At 44.3% G+C, this 7,501-nt stretch overlaps 1 long non-coding RNA gene across 2 annotated transcripts; it reads left to right on the top strand.

Moving 5' to 3' along the window:
• The first annotated feature begins 240 nt into the window (after positions 1-240).
• Positions 241-7,501, top strand: LOC116240696 (uncharacterized). Of its 2 annotated transcripts, none has more exons than XR_004169374.2 (4): positions 241-388; positions 2,763-2,876; positions 3,595-4,179; positions 5,005-7,501. It is a non-coding gene; the product is annotated as an uncharacterized LOC116240696 (long non-coding RNA). The 2 variants fall into 2 exon arrangements; XR_016464469.1 differs by having other exon boundaries at positions 3,595-4,568.

Raw genomic sequence — 7,501 nt, 5'->3', positions numbered from 1 at the left:
CCTTGAAAGTCTCCAGGGATGGGGAATCCACCACATCTCTGGGCAAACCCTACCAGTGCCTCACTACCCTCAACTGTAAAATACTTTTTCCTTATATCTAAACCAAATCAATCAACTTTAACCTTGAAACCATTTCCCCTTTTTCTATCACCAGAGACCCTGCTAAAGAGTCTGTCCCTTTCTTTCCTGTAGCTCCCCTCCTCTAAGACTTCTATGAGGTCATCAGGGAATGTTCTCTTCTCCATGCTGAACAGTCCCATCTCTCTCAGCCTATCCTCGCAGGAGAGGTGCTCCATCCCTTGGATCATTTTTGTGGCCCTCTTCTTGACACACTCCAACAGGCCCACATCTCCTGTACAGAGGGCTCCCTCTGCATGCAGTACTCCAGGTGAGCCCTCACCAGTGCATAGTATAGGCACAGAAGGAGGTCCCTCAACCTGCTGGCCATGCTTCTTTTGATACAAATGGCTTTCTGGGTTGTGAGGACATACTGCTAGCTCATGTCCAACTTCTCATCCACCAGTACCCCAACATCCTTTTTGGCAGGGCTGTGCTCAATCCTGTCATCCCTTAGCTCATATTGGTAGTGAATGTTGCCTGGGCCCAGGTACAAGACCTTGCATTTGGATTTGTTGAACCTTGTGAGATTCACCTGAGCCCACTGCTCAAGCCTGTGTAGGGCTCTCTGTATGGCATCTCATCCTACTGTACTTGGCTGTACCCCACAGCTTGGTGTCATCAGCAAATTTGCTGAGGGTGCACTGAACCCCACTGTCAATGTCACTGATGAATATATGAGTATTGGTGATGAGTATTGGTCCCAGCATTGACCCCTGAGGGACGCCACATCACTGATCTCCATCCAGACATTGAGCCATTGACTGCCACTCTCTGGACAACCCTGCAGCTGTTCTTCATTCATTGAACAATCCATCCATCAAATCCGTGTCACTCAAACATGGAGAGGATGTTGTGGGATATTGTGTCAAAGGCCTTACAGAAGTTGAGATAGATGACATTAGTGGTTCTTCCCTTGTCCACTGATGCAGGGACAGTATCATAGATGGCCACTAGTTTGGTCAAGCAGGATTTGTCCTCAGTAAAGCCATGCTGGCTCTCCTGTTTCACCTCCCTGTCTTCAGTGTGCCTAAGCATAGCTTCCAGGAGGATCTGCACAATTGAGAGCAGCTTGGCACCTGCAATGCTAAAATGTAATGGAAAACACAGCAATGACAAGGGAGTAGCAGAATCCCAGGCTATAGTAAGTAGGGATAAGCCCAAGCGCAGCAGCCACAGACGCAGAAACAAAGGGAAAAAAACAGCTCACCTTCAAAAGGTCTCAGGTAGGCAAGGATTTGCCAACCCTTAAATGACATCTGGGAAGGGGTGGATCCTGGCTCCACGCCTTCCAGTCACTCAGCTGCATTGCATGCATCTGAGCTCCTTTGAGTTGGCCCTGCCTTCCCACCAGGTGCTTGATCACTGTTTCAGGTCATGATTTCGCATTTCTGCTACAGCAACTACATCAGCTAATTCCCTCAGGACTCTGGGATGGATCTCATCAGGACCCATAGATTTGTGGATGTTCAGGTTCCTCTGGTGGTCATGAACCTGATCTTCACTTACAGTGGGAGGAATATTGCTTCCCCAGTCCCTTGCTACCCAACCAAACATTTGAGGGCTGTGTGATGAGCAGTTATTAGAGAAGACCGAGGCAAAAAAGTTGTTAAGTATCTCAGCCTTTTCCTTGTCTATTGTTACAAGCTTGCCTGTGCCATTCACAGTTGGGGTATGCCCTCCTGGACTTTCCTTTTCTGGTTGAGGTATCTGTAGAAGCCTTTCTTGTTCTTCCTGGCATCCCTTTCCAAGTTCAATTCAAGCTGGGCTTTGGCTTTCCTGATCCCATCCCTGCACAGCCTTGCAGCTTCATTATACTCTTCCCATGGTACCTGCCCCTGTTTCCACTGCCTGCACATTTTATTCTTGCCCTTCGGTTTGACCAGCAGATCCCAGTTCAGCCATGCCAGTCTCTTGCTTTTATTTCCTGCACTGCTATGCATGAAAATGGAGAGCTCTTGCTCCATGAGGAAATCTTCCTTAAAGATCTCCCAGTTTCACTCTGCAGCCTTGCCCATGAGGACAGTTCCCCAGGGTAGAAATATATTAGAAATTATGCATATGAAGGGTCAGAAATAATATATATGATAGAAACACATCACTTCCATCATGACAATGTTTTCTATTCTGTTTAGTGTACATGTTATAGTTGATTGCATCTATGTGCATCTGCTTTCTGGAGCCTAATGCATAGGAATTCAAACCTTCTTCAATGAGTTTCAACTTTGAAAAAAAAAAGTTGTGCTCCTAAAAGTCAAAAATATTGATAAAATAATAAAATTATTCTTCCTCAAGTTGAGTCTGTTTTGCTCAGGACAGTAATTGGTGAGCAATCTCCCTGTCCTTGTCTTGACCCAGGAGGTTTTTCATCCTGTTTTCTTCCCGTCTTCTTGAGAAAGGGGAGTGAGAGAGCAGGGGGCTGAGTATCTGACAGCCAGCCAAGGTCAGCCTACCAGAAGGGAATGTAGAAAAATACAGCATCTTTCACTCAACCAAGTGTTTACTCCAAGAAAAAAATAAAATATATACTTCTTTGAATCTAACGCTACTAATCCTTTGCTTTACATTTTCTACATGATTTTTATAAAGGCAGTGGGTCTATGCATACTAATTTCCTTCCTCCCTAATGTTGTCTGTGCTTACAGCTTTATTGTTGAACATCCAGAGCCTTGATCGTCTGCCCCAGACAAAGACTACTGTGGCAAAGTGATGAGGAACTTGAAAGCAAATGAAAGCTTGCCAGGAATCTGTGGAAACAGGTAAACCAGATAGACACTTCCTTGCCACAAGCAAAAAGCAATTATCCAGGCTAGAATTCAGGTCAATGTAGCAGGCTATGGCACTTTTGTTCATTTTGCTTCAGCAAGTCGAAACACAATAAAAAAACTCTTCTTTGTACAAGGGGTTTTCCATGTTTCAGGCTGTAGATAATATGCTGATTCCTTAGGAGTTTATGGAGATTTTTGATGCTATATTGCTGCCAGACCCAACACAGGCATAATCTAGGTGACTTCTTTCCTCTGTTCAATATTTTTCACATGTCATATACTTAAGCCATCTTAACACTCTTGTTGTTCTGTACCTTCCACAAAGTATGAGGATAGGGACCTCTAAGTTACACTTTGATAACACCAAATTAACATAGCTGTACAAATCTAGTCATGCTACCTGTCACCATGACTGGATTATCTGTGCTGAGTTTCCTTCATGCTCCCACTAAAGAAGATCTGCTTACGTTTGTTTGTCCTCATATCACAGAACCATAGAATAATTCTCTCACATAAAGGTCAACTCATTTGATCTCATTTCACAGAAATGGAACAAGAACTTCTCCCATCATGCTGTTATGTTGGGTCTTCCTTACACATTCATATCCTTAGGATTGATGGTTTTCTGCCTTGTTATGTAGATCATGAAGTCTCTTTATGTAGGTTGTGAGATCTCTTGTTGACACCACCTCATACCCTTTACTTGCAGCTACTTCCTCAACTGATTGTATGTCATCATCACTGTCTCCTATGAGTCCAAATTTAAAACTTCTCCTTGCCGGGTTGACCAGTATTGGCAAAAGCATTTTTGCCCCACTTGAGCTGGTGGATCCCATCTATTCCAAGGAATTGTTGATTCCCAGAGAGACTACAAAGGTCTTGAAGCTGAATCCTGTTGTTGGTAACAGTTATGCAAACTGTCGTTGACCTGAAGAATCCATCCACTCTGCCTCAAGTCTCTCCCCTCACTAATAGGACTGAAGAGACATCACCTGGAAGCCAAGACTTTGGTCAGCACCCTTGGAGCCATGAAGTCAGTCTTGGTATGCTCCATGTTGCCTCTGGCACCAGTGGTGCACCTGTGGAAGGCCAGCAGGGTGTCACAGCCCCAGAGCTGCCAAGCCTTGCAGCTTCTCCACTGCACCCCACTTCTTAGGCTCCAGCAAGCATCAAGCCTCAAAGCAAACCTACTTGCCTAAAGAGAAAAGATACACTGAGGGGGAGAGAAGGAGCTTCAATGACAAGTTCAAGCATCATCACACTCAGCATGGATCTTCATCTTGTCCAAATGTTGGTAAGAAAATGTTGCCTTTGAAGTCTGACTGAAATCAGACAAGAAAACTGAGAACTGTGACATTTCTCCATGACAGAATTGAAAGGACAGTAGGAAAAACAAACAAAAGAAAAAAAGCCACACAGAGAATAGTTCAGAGTTCTGAAAAGAAGGAAATGAATCAGAATAGCATGGAGGAGAAAGTTCTGGACTCACAGCACTTAAGTATAGGCTCAATTTTGTATATGCCAGTATCCTGCTGATCTCAGATGGTCTTATTTGTGAGCTGAAATGCATGCATTCAAGGGCTTGGCATAGCCTGTGTGCTTCTCAAAACAACAGGAGACATCTCAAGCAAACAGAAATTTACTCAGTGGCATTCTTACAGCCCATACCAAGGTTTTTAAAAGGTAATGATTTTGAAAAGCTAGATGCAGACGGCCCCGGGCTGATAGGGAAGAGTGAATTGCTGTTTTGTGAATGAGGTATCATGGTGTCTCATGATTCAGACATAAGCAGCTGAAGAGATGACCTTATTTTTATGTTGAAGAAACGTTATCAGATGTGACTAATTGGAGGCTGGTGGCAGGGGAAAGCTTCGAGGCACAGTAATTGCTTTTGTCTGATCTGAAGGATCAAGAGAGAATCCCTCAGAGAGCCAAATTCAAAAATGAGATTCCTGTGGTATGTAGATCATAAGATTGATTTTTTCTGGACATGCCTGGACAAGGAGAAAAGAGCTGAATATGAATAAATGCAATCTTGCTGCCAAGGAGCTGAAGAAGTTGTTCTCATTATATGCTTTGTTCTATATAATGCTCACATTTTCATTTTTCTGCTTTACAGTTACACCTTGAGAAGATATGACTCTTCTGCAGGAATGGAGAGCATCCTAGCTGGCTGTGAATTTTCTGTATGTCAAGAATTTCAGTGTTAGGGACCCATGTGAATGATTTCTAACAATGATTTTCAGCCAAATAACTTTGTTTTAAGACCGTGCTGACCCTTTGTCTCATGGCTGAGGATGCATAAAGATCATTCACTTCAATGAGAGCCTCCTGTGGCACTGTGGCACCCATTCAGCATGCCCAGGGTACTGAGGTTGGAGAGCAGGAGACCTCCTGGGAAGTCTGGCACAGCCAGTGCCACCTCCAGCTTGTCCCTGTGTCCTCTGATGCCTGTCACCAGCCTGGCTCTGAGCCAGGGCATGGCTGAGCTGCTGCAGCAGTCATTGCCTGGGTGAGCACTTCTCACTGGGAGTAGACAGAGGATGCTGCTGTTCCTGTTGTGCTCACTCCTGACTGCACACATTGGCATTTCCAAAGTAGTACTTTTTTTTTCCTGAATAGTTCAAATCATAATGTCACCAAACTCAATACAAAGTAAGTAAATTTACAGTTTTGTGAAGCACCACTGTACAAGTTGCCCTTGAGAAACTCATTGTAAGGAAGTTTCTTTAGTATTATATTGACTCATGGAGGAAAAGGGCCAGGGAGGACAGATCCTGGTGCACAAACATGGGGCACTCAGAGCACAATGCCCAGCAAGCACAGCTGACATTCCAGTTTTGGGCCCCTCACTGCAAGAAAGACATTGAGGCCCTGGAACATGTTCAGACGAGGGCAACAAAGCTGGTGAGGGGTCTGGAACATAGGCCATATGAGGAGAGGCTGAAGGAGCTGGGAATGTTCAGCCTGCAGAAGAGGAGGCTCGGGGGAGACCTCATTGCTCTCTATAACTTCCTGAAGGGAGGGTGTAGTGAGCTGGGGGTCGGCCTCTTCTCTCGTGTCATTAGTGATAGGACCAGAGGGAATGGTTTCAAGCTACGGCAGGAGAGATTCATGCTGGACATTAGGAAGTATTACTTTTCAGAAAGGGTGGTCAGACACTGTAATGGACTGCGCAGGGAGGTGGTGGAGTCACCGACCCTGGGGGTGTTCAAGGAAAGACTGGATGTGGTGTTGAGGGACATGGTTTAGTGGGAGCTATTGGTAATAGGTGAACGGTTGGACTGGATGATCTTTTAGGTCTTTTCCAACCTTGGTGATTCTATGATTCTATGATTCTATGAGATTCACTTCCTTAGGTTGTTTTTCAGGGTCTCCTATTTTTTTTCCAGAGTGAGGTCCCACCAGGCAGGGACAAAAACTGGCAAAATAGGTGAAGCCAATGTTGGGCTGTGAAAATACTGATCCTCTCTCTTGAACACCAGTACCACTTGATAATGAAGAACAGAGATCTGAAAGGGCCTTACAAGGTTTTCTCCCATTGCCCCTGCACTACCAGCTTTCTTCCACCACTCTGGGAAAGGTATGCTGAACGCATACCTGCATGGAACGCATACTTCAACAGAGCATATTTGAAACCTGATAACACGAGGGCAGTTGCTCTAAGCAGCTGAACCCCCATGAACCTCACTCAGGACTTCACAAGGGCACCATACCCTCTGCAGCTCATCTGGGATGCACCATCCCAAGTACACGTGTGCTTTACCCTGGGGCTGTTTGAAGAAATGAGCATGCTTCTCATAGGCTATTTCCTTTCTCCAGCTGCTGTTTCTCTATTTGAGTCCTTCCCTTTCAGTGGGTGCATAACCAGCTCACAACATACTGCTGAAAGGAAAGCTGACCTTCTGTCATTATTTCTTACTTATCTCCAGCACAGAATATGATACACATCTATCTACATAAGAAAGTCTCCTTCTCAGTAAGCTGAACTCCTCTTGGCATGCTATTTACAAGGATAGACTTCAATGTCTAAGGCATTTCTGTCATCACTACAGGCCTTCTTAGAGGGATATCTTATTAATGCCAATGCCACACCTTTGCATTCTTCTCTTGCTGCTGCTTTTATTATCTGATTCTGCAAGCAAAGAACAGAAGAGCCAGAACCATTCTCTACAGCTGCCCTTTCCCTTTTGAGACACTGTGCACTGCACAAGCCTGACATAAGATGCATTTTTGTGTGCTGCTTAGCCAGGCACTTTATCTTCTCTGGCACTCAATGCCTTGCTGCATTTTTCTTCAGCTGAACCAACAGGTTTTGTAAAGTGATGAACTACAAATACTGGTCTTTTCAGCTGTGGATTGAATCCTAGAATATAGAACTGTTTTTCCATTTAAAAAATAAATAATTAAAACCTGAATCTCAAAGATGAATAAAAGGTTTAGAAAATAAAGTGATTTGTTAGAATAAAATACTAGTTTTTGTTTCATATCCTATGGCATCTGGTTCTCTGTTGTTTCAGTACCTTAATCAATGGCCAAAAATTGGTCAGGTTCCAAACCACATCAGACTTTGAAATAAGAAAGAAAGAGGGAGGGAAGGGAAAGGGAAAGGGAAA

This window comes from Phasianus colchicus, chromosome 2 (genome assembly GCF_987193195.1).
Source record: "Phasianus colchicus chromosome 2, bPhaCol1.hap1.1, whole genome shotgun sequence".
Classification (NCBI taxonomy): domain Eukaryota; kingdom Metazoa; phylum Chordata; class Aves; order Galliformes; family Phasianidae; genus Phasianus; species Phasianus colchicus.
This window is presented reverse-complemented; position numbering and strand designations above follow the sequence as displayed.